The sequence below is a fragment of the Macaca nemestrina genome, chromosome 11, assembly GCF_043159975.1.
Source record: "Macaca nemestrina isolate mMacNem1 chromosome 11, mMacNem.hap1, whole genome shotgun sequence".
Lineage (NCBI taxonomy): Eukaryota > Metazoa > Chordata > Mammalia > Primates > Cercopithecidae > Macaca > Macaca nemestrina.
Genome location: NC_092135.1, coordinates 73399405 through 73414358, shown reverse-complemented (window position 1 = coordinate 73414358; position 14954 = coordinate 73399405). Strand labels below are relative to the sequence as shown.

The 14954-nt window shown below is 39.3% G+C and overlaps 1 long non-coding RNA gene across 1 annotated transcript in view; it reads right to left on the bottom strand.

Annotated features, from left to right (window-relative positions):
- Positions 1-9903: 9903 nt before the first annotated feature.
- Positions 9904-14954, bottom strand: part of LOC105483198 (uncharacterized) — a 91258-nt gene continuing 86207 nt past the window's right edge. The window contains exon 4 of the long non-coding RNA XR_011609583.1: positions 9904-10986. This is a non-coding gene — a long non-coding RNA (uncharacterized lncRNA). The remainder of the gene's footprint in view (positions 10987-14954) is intronic.

The following is a 14954-nucleotide window of genomic DNA, read 5'->3' as shown; positions in this document are numbered from 1 at the left end:
GAGAAATAGGAATGCTTTTACACTGTTGGTAGGAATGTAAATTAGTTCAACCACTGTGGAAGACAGTGTGGCAATTCCTCAAGGACCTAGAACCAGAAATACCATTTGACCCAGCAACCCCATTACTGGGTATATACCCAAAGGAATGTAAATCATTCTACTCTAAAGACACATGCACACATATCTTTATTGTGGCACCATTTACAACAGTGAAGACATGGAACCAATCCAAATGCTCATCAATGATAGACTGGATAAAGAAAATATGGCACATAAACACCATGGAATACTATGCAGTCATAAAAAAGGAACAAAATCATGTCGTTTGCAGGGACATGGATAAAGCTGGAAGCCATTATCCTCAGCAAACTAACACAGGAACAGAAAACCAGACACTGAATGTTCTCACTCATAAGTGGGAGTTGAACAGTGAGAGCACATGGACAGAGGGAGGGGAACATCACACACTGAGGCCTGTTGAGGGGTGGGGAGTGAGGGGATGAGAGCATCAGGACAAATAGCTAATGCATGCAGGGCTTAAAACGTAGATGACTGGTAGAGGGGTGTAGCAAACCACCACAGTACACATATACCTGTGTAACAAACCTGCACGTTCTGCACATGTATCCCAGAACTTAAAGTAAAATAAAATAAAATAAATACAAAAAAAGCAAACACAAAACAACAACAACAAAAGAATACATAAAAACATGAGGGAAAATTTCATAATACAGTAAGAGAAAAAACTTTACAGCAATAGTAAAATACCATCCCATCGCTGCTTCAAAATACACACAATGAGAAGCAGGAGAGAAAGAAAGAAAGAAAGAAAGAAAGAGAGAAAGAGAGAAAGAGAGAAAGAGAGAAAGAGAGAAAGAGAGAAAGAGAGAAAGAGAGAAAGAGAGAGAGAGAGAGAGAGAGAGAGAGAGAGAGAGAGAGAGAAAGAGAGAAAGAGAGAAAGAGAAAAAGAAAAGCCATAACGAAGACAAGTGAAGACATCATAGGTATCCGAAAATAACAGGGAGAGATGAAAGTGTGCATACCATGAGACAGAGAAGGGAGTAGCTGGTTTGCTACCTTGGGCCTTCCTCCTTTCCTGGTGAACACAACATACAATTGGACAATGAGTCATTGTGGGGAAAGCCACTGATTGCTGTACAAAGTCAGGGACTTTTGGGCATTAAATTTACAGGCTCTGGGGTATGGAAGGCTTGGGACTCCAAGAGTATCTTTCCCTCCCTCTCTTCTTCCCTCTCTGTGTTCTTTTTTCTCCTTCTCCTCCTCCCTTTGCTCCTCCTCTTCCTTTTTCTTTTTCTTCTCTCTCTCCCTCTGTCTTTCTTTCTCTTTCCATTCCAAGCTAGAGTATTTTTATACTTTGGAGGCACCTTTCCCTTACTGGTGCTAAGAGAAGACAGTATGAATAGGAGGGAGAGGAAAGAAGGAGATGACTTAGTGGGTTATGTGGGTCTTTGTTTATAATAGAAGAATATGGTACAAGAACACCTAGGTACCACACCCACTCCTTTGTATTTGTATATTGCCTTCAACTTTTTTCTTGTTTTGTATGACCAAGTTTTGGCAATTCTCAGCATATTTTTGTCGATACACTCAATTGCTGATTTCTGCCCTCCTGCTACAAAATCCCATATTCTGAAAGGACTTTAAGCTCCTTAAGGGCTGGGGTAATGTCTTAATCATCTTTGTATCCCTGGTGTCTGGAACATTGCTGCTGCTCAACTTAACGTTTGTCAATTGAATGAGTGAATAAATAAGTGTAAGTTCTCTCTACAAAGTATCAAGCCATGTGGCTGTGGTGATTCAAGTATGATTAAAGGCATGCCATAGCTTAGATGTTTGTTCCTTCCAAATCTCATGTTAAAATTTGATCTCCAGTGTTGGAGGTGGGGCCTAATGGGAGGTGTCTGGGGAATGGCGGCAGATCCTTTATGAATCGATTAATTCCCTCCCGCTAGGGGAAGTGGGTGAGTGAGTTCTCACTCTATTACTTCTCAGGACAGCTGGTTGTCCAAAGAGCCAGGCACCTCCCCTCATCTCCCTCTCTTTCACCAGGTGAGCTCTACACAGGCCAGCTCCCCTTTGCCTTCTACCACAAGTGGAAGTAGCCTGAGGCCCTTACCAGAAGCCAGTTTTCCAGCCAGCAGAACTGTGAGTCAAATAAACCTTTTTTCTTTACAAATTACTTAACCTCAAATATTCCTTCATAGCAACACAAAACATACAAGACAGTGCATGAAAGGAAGGAATATTTTAAATGAGGAATATTCTGGAAATCAGGAATATCAGATCCTAAAGAAACAAGGGACTTTAGAGTTTCTGTTAAGTTTATGCGATTTAGTTTCACAGCATACACAGGAGACAAGGATTTGATGCAGTCCTGTGGAGTGATAAAGACTGACTCGTATATGTGCTGAAACTTTTATGCATCTAGAAGTGGATAATGAGTGGTCACAAGAAAAGGAAGATATTAATGATCAACACAGAAGACTTTTTTTAAATACAGAAAAAAATAAAGTTTATAAAGCTGCTGCTTAGGCAGTAGGGAACTTTGACTGTCTTTAAATCAGCACTGAAGCAAGGGGCTGCTCTCTTCTAACATCAATTAATCAGAAAACCTGAATGAGGAGAGTACTTGGGAAGATACTTTGGTGAACCTCACCTGCAGTTCACCCTTCAGAGCAGGCTCATTCTTCAGAGGGGCCCATCATCCTTCAAAGGAGGCTCCATTTCTAGCTTCATCCCATTGGAAGCAACAAGGAGCAAAAGGATGTTGGTTTCGGCTCAACTGTAGATCAGCTGGCCCCGCAGGTGTGTGAGCTGACCTATGAATGGGAAAGCCCTGCATCTGCTACCACCATCTTTTTGTTTGGTTTCCATGGGTGTCTGGGTTGGAGCTAGAAGAAATTATCAGAACTGGGCCCTGGTGAACCACAGGGGAAGATAACAGGAAAATGAAGTTCTAAACCTAAATTATGCCGGCATGTGATTTTTTTTTTTTTTTTTTTTTTTTTTTTTTTTTTTTTTTTGAGACGGAGTCTGGCTCTGTCACCCAGGCTGGAGTGCAGTGGCGCGATCTCGGCTCACTGCAAGCTCCGCCTCCCGGGTTTACGCCATTCTCCTGCCTCAGCCTCCCGAGTAGCTGGGACTACAGGCGCCCGCCACCTCGCCCGGCTAGTTTTTTGTATTTTTTAGTAGAGACGGGGTTTCACCGTGTTAGCCAGGATGGTCTCGATCTCCTGACCTCGTGATCCGCCCGTCTCGGCCTCCCAAAGTGCTGGGATTACAGGCTTGAGCCACCGCGCCCGGCCGTGATTTTTATAATCTTTTTTTTAAGAAAGACCAAGACAATAGAAGGAGACACATGGGGTAGGGAGATTTTTTTCTAATGTTCACCAGTAGTGTCTATAAAATATGAAGCACCTAAAACCAATTAATGACCCTCAGTTACATGATGTTTTAATTCCACTTAAGAACGAAGATTTCAACAGCACTGAATATGATAGAATATTATATTCTCCCCTCCCTATTCCCTTCTAATCTTTATTATTTTAATTCTGCTTATGCCAATATGACTATTTGCAGAGTTTTGGCCTTTCTTTTCCAATGCTTATAAGTAAAAACAGGAATTCCAACCTTTTATTATTGCTCTGGTGATAATATCAAATGCTGCAAACATGGATAATCTCCAATTTTTATAATCTGCAGATATAATGGGGAGGAAAATCATATTAGGCTGCAAAAGAAGAATAGAGAATGAGAGAGGGTTAAAATAACAAACCATAAAGAGTCTTCCGAGAATTGCGAAGAGCTGCTCTTTGGATCCATATTGTATTTTTTTTCCGACACATTTAAATGTAAACAGGCAAGCCCCATGTCTCCAGGAAGCTTTTTCCTTTTAAAGCGCTCTTTACTATTTAAACAGATACAGGATAGATATTTCAACGCAGAGCCCACATAAAATCCCATATTAGGGATGATACCAAACTTAAAGAATGTTGTAAAATGAGAATGGAAAAAAAATGTACAAAATGAATTCCTGCCCATTTACATGCTTTCAGTCAGGCTACTAGATAACCAAGCCTCTGTCTTTGTGTTAACACTGTAGATTAGGTCAAGTTTTTACCCCTCTGAGCTCTTTTCCTGTAAATGACGGGTTTTGATGTGAAACAAGCAACATGTCAAAGCGAGTTGAAAGATGTAGGCATTTTATGCCATGTCACAATGACAGGCCGTTGAATATTTGGGCCATTAGGGGCTTATTAGTGAATAAATGACCAGATGGTTCAGTGATGCACGGAGATGGACAGAGCTGGATGCTCCTAATCAGCACTGTCTGTACTTGATGTCAAATCACATGACACAGTAACCCATGGATACCAAGTAAGAGTTACCATTAGCAAGTCAATTTCATATCTGGGTGGTGTAAACAGACTTATAACCACACTTCAGAGCTGCCTCTGTTTTGAGGAAGGAAAATACAGTAGAGTATTAAAAGGCACAGACACAATGAATTCTAATTGTTATTTGATAATTAAACAAAGAATTTCTATCTTAGTTCCTCCCCTTTATTCTTGTGAAAGGAATGATGCCTCAATGCATAAGAAAAGAGATTGTCAAAAATAAAGAGATCGAATTGAAAACACATTTAAAATCTAAGTGAAAGACATAACGTTTGGTTGAGTGGGCCAAAGGTGAAAAGATTCAAGGCCGTCTTCTTAGAGCACTCTGCAGTAGGCGGTGAAGAGAAAGTTTAGGCACAGACCACAAACTATCAACACATGTTATTTACCTTTGTACACTGCGCATTTATATTTTTCCTCTTTGGCTTTAAAAATGTTGATAGCGTTAACAGCCACCATGGGTTTTTCCCGTAGGAATGTACAAAAGTGTTTTTGAAGGCAAGTGTCCATTTCTTTTCTTTCCTCATCATTTTCAGTATTTTCAGACTGACAAGTGTTCCTTGGATTGTGAACACCCAACTGCTACTAAGGAAAACAATTACTCTTAAAATCTAAAGAAGAAACACCCTGGAAATAAACTCTTACTTTGGTGCTCTCTCAGAAACTAGTGGGTGTGAGGGCAGAGATTCAATGCATTATGCATCTACCGTGGAAAGTGTTGACAGGCATTTCCTCACAAGAACATCAATTAAAGCAATTCAGTCTTGAGGGAGTGAGAATTAAATCATATTACAGTAAGTGTTCTCTTTTAATAATAATACCTATGGTTTGTATAGGGTTTTTCATTTACAAAGTATTCTTCATGAATGTTGTGTCTTTTAATCTTCTTTTTAGCCAACTACTGTTAATTTCCTTAATAAAACTTTCCTGGGAATCTACTATGTGTGTCTACTTCTGGACACAAGGCTAGGGAAACAGGAGCAAGGAGGGGAATTCCTCAGAAATGTACAGTAGTCTTAAATAGGGCATTGTAATGATTACTATGTAACATTCGATGCTTACAAAAAGATTATATGTAACATGCACTTCCTAAAATTTTACATCTATGACCCAATATAAGAACTAGAATGTGATAAATAATATTAAAGCTCCCCCCTCACCTATCTACACCCTGCCCCACGCAGAAGTAACCACATTCTGAATTTTGACTTTATCATTTCCTTAATATTCAAAACGAACTTAACTTCACATGGCTCTGTTTCTAACAAGATGTTTGTGAATTTGCTTGTTTTATTCCTTTGTAAAAATGGTGGCATCACACTGCATGTATTCTCATGAGACTTGCTTTTTTTCCACTCGATGCATTTAAACTTTAACCACATTGCTGTGCATGGCTGAAATTCATTCACTTTTACTATTTTAGTATATTCCATGGTGTGAATATTCCACAATTGGTGTATCCATTCTCCTGTCTGTAGACATTTGGCTTGTTTCCAGTTTGGGGCTAATACAAATAATGCTGCAAAGAATATTCTGGTACATTTATACTATTGTTCATATGCACACGTTTTCTCTAGGTGTGAAATTTCTGGTCCTGGGGTAAATATTTATTCAGTTGAGCAAGATAATGCTAAACTATTTTCCAAGGTTGTACCAATTTACACTCCCACCAATAGTGTATGAAGAGCATTTTCATTATTTGACATCCTTGTCAACACATTATTTTCAGACGTATAATTTTGCCAATCTAGTGGGTGTAAATTCAACCTTAACAACCACCCTCAGAAGTAATTATTATCTAGTTTTACAGGTAAGGCTCAAAATCATGTAACTTGTAAAGTCAAAACGTGAGCCCAGTTCTCTAGCCTGCAAACCCAAAGTTCTTTTCACTGTACCACGCTGTCTACCACAGTTCAGGCCCCACTGACTCATGCTTTACTTTTTTAAGCACAGTTAGCATTCAGGAGAAGTATAGTGTTCAATTTAGGACTTGGCCACTGATTGGTTAAGCAACTTGGGCAATTATACCGTGCCTCAATTATTTTATCTAGAAAATGGCTACTATAATGATGATGATAATAATAATAATATCACCTATTTTATGTGACTGTTATCATGGTTAAACAAGTTATTTCTTCCCTTCTCTCAACTAGATATTTAAATAAACATGTACTCTAAATACCAACCATGACAGGTAGAGTTTGGTATATTTTCTTTAACCTAAATGCCCTCTTTCTTTCAAGCAAATGACTTTTTCATTAACGGTTTCATAACTTCATGTTTTGAGCTGCCAAATATGTTCTTGTTTCACATACATTTACACTGAAGCATTGAAAGAATCCTTTAGCTCTACAACCGTGGTGACTTGACACGAGCACAATCAGTTTAAAAGTTTATTAAACATTTATTTTGCACTCTGAGTGATATCAAAATACCTTTAGAGCAGTTAACTTAGTTTGTATATATTCATTTGAGTGACAATTTCATGTTTTGTCGTCCCCATTAGACTGTTTCTAGTTTCAATCACAACTATATCACCAGCCTTAATACTCAATAAATACTTGTTAATTAAATGGATCAATGAACAAATTTTAAAAAGCAGACTGATGTGTTTTGCTAAAGTTACTTGTCAGTCAAATGCTGTTTTTAAAAAAATTTTATCTGAATCATACCTGCATCCTGAAAGTCTGATTTCGGAGTTTAGAATTTTTCAGAATGCATAATTTTTTTTCATTTTTGGAAAGTTAATACTCTATACATATTGTATATCATATGACATCTACATCAGGGCCTGGGCACAACTCAATAATCAAACACATGAACATTTCTGCACTAAAATGCATGAACAGTCACACAAAAAGGAGTTTTCAGGACCACAAATAATATCATAGAGGTTCAGGTCAAATTGGCTTCTGAAGGAGTTATGGAGATGCTTACTATTTTCAGGGATTTGGGATTATAGAATTGTGGATTAAAATGTTAGAGCTGTAATTTTTTTAAAGTGTGAAAATTTGAATCCATGACTTCTTGGTCCCTAATATATTTTATTCACACTATGGTGCACATTACTCACACTTCTTTCCTTGATCTCCAGGAAAAACTCCACTAGTTTATGAAACTTATTTAAATAGACCAGTGATTCTCCAGTTACCCTGAGGCCATGGAAATATACAAGCTATTCCTAGGAGAGGCATAGCCAAATCTTAACCAATAATAAAAACTACTTCAAAAATTAAAAACTGGCATTCATTATACAAGAGTCTTATAAAGTATTTATTTGCAATTCATTTGAGGTAAAATTGCAGATACTTCCAAAATATAATTTTTGTTAATGTTAGTGTTCTGATCATCTTTTTCTTAAAAGGAATGTTCTTTACAGAGGAGGAGGGAAATGTTAAAGTTGATTTTGGAGATTTATAAAAGGTTCACAGCATCTCATGAATACTTAAATACGAAAAAAAATCAGTTATTTTCAAGACCATGAGAAGGTGTAGGCTCTCAGAGCTTCTCTAACATGGCCCTCGGGTTCAAGCAAGACTAATGTTAGAAAAATCACACCAACAAGGCATTCAAAACTCAATTCTTCAGAAATGTTTAAAATGCAAATTTCCAAGTACATGCCACACACACAAGACTTCCCTCCTGTCAACAGTGTCAATACAAGTTACCACTATGGCCAAGACAATGTCTTCTTTTTTTCATCCTTAGGTGTAACATATGATTTAGATGATATCCTTTACTGACTCTTGCGGATTGCACATGATTAAGTGTGCTGACTCAGAGGTCACATTGCCCAGTGAGAACCATAGCTTAGACATTTGTGTGCTGGATGCTGTAAGAAAGTTATTTAACTTCTCTATGTCTCAGTTTACCCATCTGTAGAATGTGAGTAATAATAGAGTCTAATTCATGTGGTCATTGTGGGAATTAAATTATACTTAGCGTGGGTTTGACTTATGGTAAGGGATCTCTTCTTGTAAACTATTGTTATTCCAAAGTTAAGCTAATTCTGAGGATCAGGCACTTCCTCAGACATTAACAATTACCCGAACAGTCAGCAATGGCTTATGCTAGGACACAATAACACCGCAAATGCTGCTCATAATAAACCTTCTGACACTTTTCAGTACCTTGTTTCTATTGCTTATACTTTTTATTGCTTAAGACCAAAACAATGAATTAATTCATATTGTGATTTCTTTTTCTGAATAATATTTACTGAATTATAATAATATTTATCAGCTATCTCCAACTTACAGACAGGTTGAATTCCAAAAAGTTTATTTGTATGTGGGTCACAATTTGAAATACATTTTTTCATAGAAGTAATGTTTTTAAAGAGGTTAAGTGCCCAGGCTAACACAATAAAAGGCAGTGAAGTGGGAATCCCTGCCTAGGCTAGAGGGTCTCAGACAAATCAAATAGCTCACATAGGATCAGAATCCACCTGTTAATCTGCCCAGATGCCTCAGTGGGTAGAAGTGAGCAGTTTTTGGTGGCTGAACCTTTACATGTTCTTTATCTAAGAGAGAAATAAATTGAAAGTCAGAGAAAGGGTTTGGGTGGGGGTCACATTTTCCAGTCACCAGCTCAGAGGAGGGACATGAGCTACAAAACAGAGATTGTCACTATTGAGATGGTTAGGAATTTCTGGAACCTTCCTAACTTCCCTGTGTTTGCATTGCTCTATATCAGTTTTCTCACAGTGATTATAATGTAGGATGCTCCTTAAAACCAAATATTCTTGAGAAGGGGGATAGAAAGGGGAGTCTATTACACCCCAAAGCTAATAGAGGGCTAGGGATAAGTAGGGAGGGGAAGAGAGAACCCAAAAGCAGAAAGGGAGAGATGTCCATCATAAAGAGGAAATGAAAGCAGGCTGGGTGAATCCGTGTCACCGCCCTGCCACACGTGGTGTTGTGGGAAAAGACACTGACTTCCACGGAGGGTGAAACTTACTTCCCTGTGTTGTAATTTAAGAGATAAAAATAAAGGCATGGGGTCACTTGAGACTCATCATCAGTACCATTAAGTATCCACATTGGCGTAAGAGAAGATTCTTACTTTGGTTTTCAACCTTGGCTGCGCATTAGAATCATCCAGGAAGATTAAAAAATTCCAATGCCCAAGGTACACCTCAGACTGATTCTTCCAGAATCCTGAGACCAAGGCATCAGAAGGTTTTAAAGCCTCAGGGGGATTCCAATGAACAGCCAGGTTTGAAACATTTTAAATACCAACCACTCTCAGGTGTCCTAAACTGTGGCCTAAATAAGGCACTGTGGCCCCCACAAAGCTCTGAGATACCCTAATCTTAAAGCCTCTCACCCAAATTCATGTTTATAATTAAATTCCTCTTTCCCAAAAAAAATCTGGGAGAGAATTTGAGAATAGATTTAATGAAGCTGATTATTCACTTTATGATTTCATTTGCTAAGAAAGAAAAAATAACTTCAAGAACAGTAGTCATTGAAACCGATGGCAAAATACTTCCAACATTTTATGTGCAAACTCAAAGACCGTCCTAGAGATGAATTTGACTCACCATGTGCCAGGCAATGTGCTGAATGCTGAGGATAAAATAATCACAAATGTAGAAAGAACCCTGCCAAAATGTGGCTTAGAGTCAATGATGACAGCAAGAGTTGACAGGGGAACCTGCGAGATGCAGGCTGAGCACCTGCCCAGCCTAGGCTACCAATAAGGAAAGAGCTACACATGCGATGTCTGAGTCACCTGTTTGAAATCCTTATGCTTTTTGAGTCACAGATATCAATCCCATGAGTCCAATATCACTCAATGGGTGTGTCAGCGTGCCAACAGCTGAATGATACATACTAATCAATGTACCTTGTTTGTCGTGGTTCACCAGCTATCCTTTTGATGGGTCTTTTATGCCTAGGAATGTGGGCATGGGAGGCAACTTAGCATGTGCCCGACTGCACACGGCTACTTGCTTGCCCCACCCCTAGGATAATTCTCACTATCACCTGCTGTTTCATTAAATTACTTGGAATTATCCCTCTGTCAATCTGCATTTTTAAGAGAGAGCATTGGTAAATGCTGTCTTCAGAGAAATCTGGCTGTGTAATTAGTGTGTCTGCATCAAATCTCTTGCTTCCTAGTTGCTTTAGGGGCTTAGGAACTGAGTGTCTCACCATGCTGTAAGTATGTCATCTGTTTCTTTTTTGACAAGGTTACCGTCTCTGGTGTCTACTGGCGCAATCCCCAAGCTTCCTGGATCTTATGTCATTAACCATCAGTGGGATCTGACTGCAGAAAATGTAGACCACATTAAGTGGCAAAAATAGCCCTGGTCTTGAAAAAGTCTCTGCATAGAAAACAAGTTGCTCTAAAAGATTCTGTTAACATGTCTGACATCCCATGCCTCCCTTCTTCTGCTGGTGGCTGCAGAGGATTCTGGCCACATGAAACACGTGCTCCCACTTCTCCCGGTCTTCTCCCGGTCCTCTCCCAACAAAGGGCTCCACAGATGCTTTATGATCATCAGTCCTGAGGTTGCGGGGGGACACAGATTTCTTCAAAGACATGTTCCTGTCTCAAAAAACTACAGATGAGAGGAGAAAATATGCAAAAGACAGGTAGCAAGTGAACCAAGCAATTGTCAGGTAAGTCATATTTTTACAGTCTTAAAGCTGCTTACAAGCCTTTGCTCATTTAGAGAACAATCTTAGAGGCTAAGCATATCCAAACAAAGCGGTGAAAGAAACAAAGCTCATCAGTACAAAGTGGACTTTTTTGTTTGTTTGGTTTTGGTTTTGGTTTTCTCTGGTTTCTACAAGCAAACACCCAAATCCTGGCTTTAAACCAGTTCTAAGCAATTCAGGAATTTCTGTTCCATGGTTCTTAAAGGAAATGAACTGATGACTTCACCAGGCCCACAAAACCACTGGTCAAGAACCACTGTGTTCCAACTTGTGAAATGAACTCTATATAAGTTAGTGGTATTGGTTTTCAGATCTTTGCTCCTAGAGCCATGTCTTGACTTTCCCGTGCTCTGTTCCTTTTCACAGGGAACTAAGGGCACTGCATTTCCGGGGTACCTGGGCCCTGCAGTTTTGGCGGAGAATCAACTGGGGGTAGGCTCTGGCAGAGAAAGAGGTCAAGGTGTTGGTCCTCCTCTCTGTTTCAGGTGGCATCTCCTCGGTGCCCATTTTCTACATGGCTTCATGTCTTGCCAAACAGCCCTGTCCTTTGCAGCCCCAGGTGCCATGGGGCAGGTCCACGGCAGTTCAGGTCCACTGGGTGGCCTCTAATCACATGCTACTCCCGTGACACCATCTCCTTCCTCTCTTCATCCTACCAGCCCCAGAGGAAAAAATGTATTTCCATACTCGTTTGCCTCTAGATTATTTCTGTTGGGTTTCTCAACTCTTTCTCTACCCGTGAAACTATTTTCTTTTGACAGATTTCTTGTTTCGAGGTATCTAGGGTAGTTCATTTCATTGGCGGACATAAGAGTATAATATTATAACTTAATCATGTTATCTATAATAAATATATAGCTACCTAAAATAACTTAAAAGAATTGCTGTTATGGATTGAATTGGGTCTCCCTGAAATTCGTATGTTGAAATCCTAAACCCGGTACCTCAGAATGTGACTGTGTTTGGAGAGAGGATCTTTAAAATGATAATAAAGGTAAAATGAAGTTATTAGGGTGTACCTTAGTCTACCCTAAAGTATCCTTATAAGAAGAGGAGAGTAGGACACAGACACACACACAGGCAATATTATATGAGGACACAGGGAAATGACAGCCAATAAGGAGAGAGGCCTCAGAAAAAAACAACCCAGCTGACCTTGGACTTCTATACTCTAGAACTGTGAGGAAATAAACTTCTCTTGTTTAAGCCAGTCAGACTGTGGCTCATTAATACCAGCAAGCAAATACAATTGCTTATCTCTGAAATTTGGGATAAACTACTTACCTCTAAGCCTCAATGTCCTCCTGTGTAAAATAAGGGTAATTTTAATGCCCAGGTTGTTGTGAGAATTAACGGAGAGAAGCTTAATAAAGTACTTGCTACATACCTGCTACAGTGCCATAATCGTGCAGTATCTTTTTTTTTTTTTTTTAAGACAGAGTTTCGCTCTTGTCCCCCATGCTGAAGTGCAATGGCGTGATCTCGGCTCACTGCAACCTCCACCTCCTGGGTTCAAGCGATTCTCCTGCCTCAGCCTCCTGAGTAGCTGAGATTACAGTGTGTGCCACCATGCCCAGCTAATTTTTGTATTTTTAGTAGAGACAGGGTTTCTCCATGTAGGCCAGCCTGGTCTCAAACTCCTGACCTCAAGTGATCCACCCACCTTGGCCTTCCAAAGTGCTAGGATTACAGATGTGAGTCACCATACCTGGCCTCATTTTGAATATTCATGTAGACAGATAACTAAAATATGCTTGTAAAATGTTAACTCTGGAGCCCGCCTCTCTAGGTATTAGGGAGGTCTTTAGATTGGGCTGGCTGGATAATGTATTCACCTAGGTTTTTTGAGTTCTCCTCAGTTATGTTTTGATTTCAGCTGCAAAGAGTTGTTTATTTTTTTTTGCGTGTTTCTTTTTTGTCTGTTTTGTTGTTGTTGTTGTTGTTGCTGTTGTTTGAGATGGAGTGTTGTTCTTTTGCCCAGGCTGGAGTGCAGTGGCGTGATCGCAGCTCACTGCAGCCTCTGCCTCCTGGGTTCCGGCAATTCTCCTGCTTCAGCTTGCTGGGTAGCTGGGATTACAGGCACACGCTACTACGCCCGGCTAATTCTTGTATTTTTAATAGAGGCGGAATTTCACCATGTTGGCCAGGCTGGTCTCAAACTCCTGACCTTATGTGATCCACCCGCCTCGGCCTCCCAAAGTGCTGGGATTATAGGCATGAGCCACCGCGCCCAGCCGCAAAGAGTTTCTTAGGTTTATTAATCAAAGTTGTTTTCTTAAAGCTTAAACGTTATGCCTCAGCTACAAATTCAATAACTTTTTTTTGCTCTTGCTACTGCTACTTTAGTAGTGTTTCTTGTTGCTTCTGTGTGAGTGCATTCAAGCAAGTAATTGCACTGTGACTTTTCTGCAATACCCATGACTACCCACTGGGTCAGTTTGGGGGCCAGCCAAAGCAAGCTTTCCCACCGCTTGCTGCCTGGAAGACTCTCCCAGGACTCAGATGCAGATCTTCCAGAATTGTTGCCTACAAATAGTCACACCATGGAGATAAGAAGAATCACCTTCCCTGGAACCATCTGCACCTGCAGCCAAGCTTAGCCAAACCACCTGGGCCACAGCTTATCTGTGTTAGCTACAGCCTCCCTCTTCTGACACTTTTTTACTCAGATCTTCCTTCTGTGGTGGTGAATCTAATAAACTGAGGCACTCAGATTCCTTTCCTACATCAGATTTTTGAAGTCCCAGTATGGTACAAAAAGACTAATTGCTACCCTTCTTATGGGGATATTTGTATTTTAAGAAGCATTTAGCATTCAGCTAAATGAATAAAACTCTAATAGTCTAACTTGGAGCACTAAGTGATAGGAGATTTTGGGCACCTTTAAGTAGAATTATTACTTTTTAATAATGATAAAGAAAATATTAAAGCTCAAAGTAAATAAATGCTTGGTTTTCCTGGGCTAAAGTTTTGAGAGAGTGAGTAAAAAGTAGATGATCCCTTATAAAGAAGTATTTCCACGAAGGCCTTCTTCCACTAGTAACCGAAGCTCATGCCTTACATATGCATACAATATTTATCATCATCAGTTATTATGATTAAATGTTTTCTAGGTGACTGATACTGTATTGTGAACTTTCCAGGAAAAGGAAAGGAAAAAACAAGGTGGAATAAAATAAAAACAAAAAGAAGCCTAAAACATTTGATCTACTTTACATTTTAAAAGCAGAAATTCATCATCCTGTGATTTTTAACCACCCAATGGTTTGTTGCCATATGGTACTAATTCTGCCCATGGAATGTGAAAAATAAAATAAATGTCAACTCTTGAATCACAATCACTAACCTTATAGCTACACAGAAAGTAATAGTTTTCTCTGTACATCAGTTTGTTTTTAAGGTCCAGGTGGTTTCTGCTAAATCTCTAGTCTTTTATTACATAATTTGCCTATTACTTGGAAAGGAAGATATCAGAATTTTCTTTCTATTCTGTTTTCCCCACTTCCCCACTGGAATTAGACAGTATTCATTCTGTTCCTGGACATCTTGTTATGACTCTTCACAGGTACCTTATGCAGAATTCCAGGCTGGTTAGAATACTTTGACATTGGATTTCAGACTGTATTCCCTAGCCAGATTATTTTCTTAAAGTAATACTCAAGAATAATACAGTTTCTATTGCATGGGTTTTCTAAACAAACTTACTTGGTAAAATAATGAAGAAAATAGACATCTACTTACACAGCTCTGGGGAAAATCACATTCTCAAAGATAATTTCATTTAAAATGTACATTTCAAATATGCATATTGCTAATAAGATTGCAATGATCAACAGGTTAGTGTTTTGTGTAACTTTCTGACTGGTGT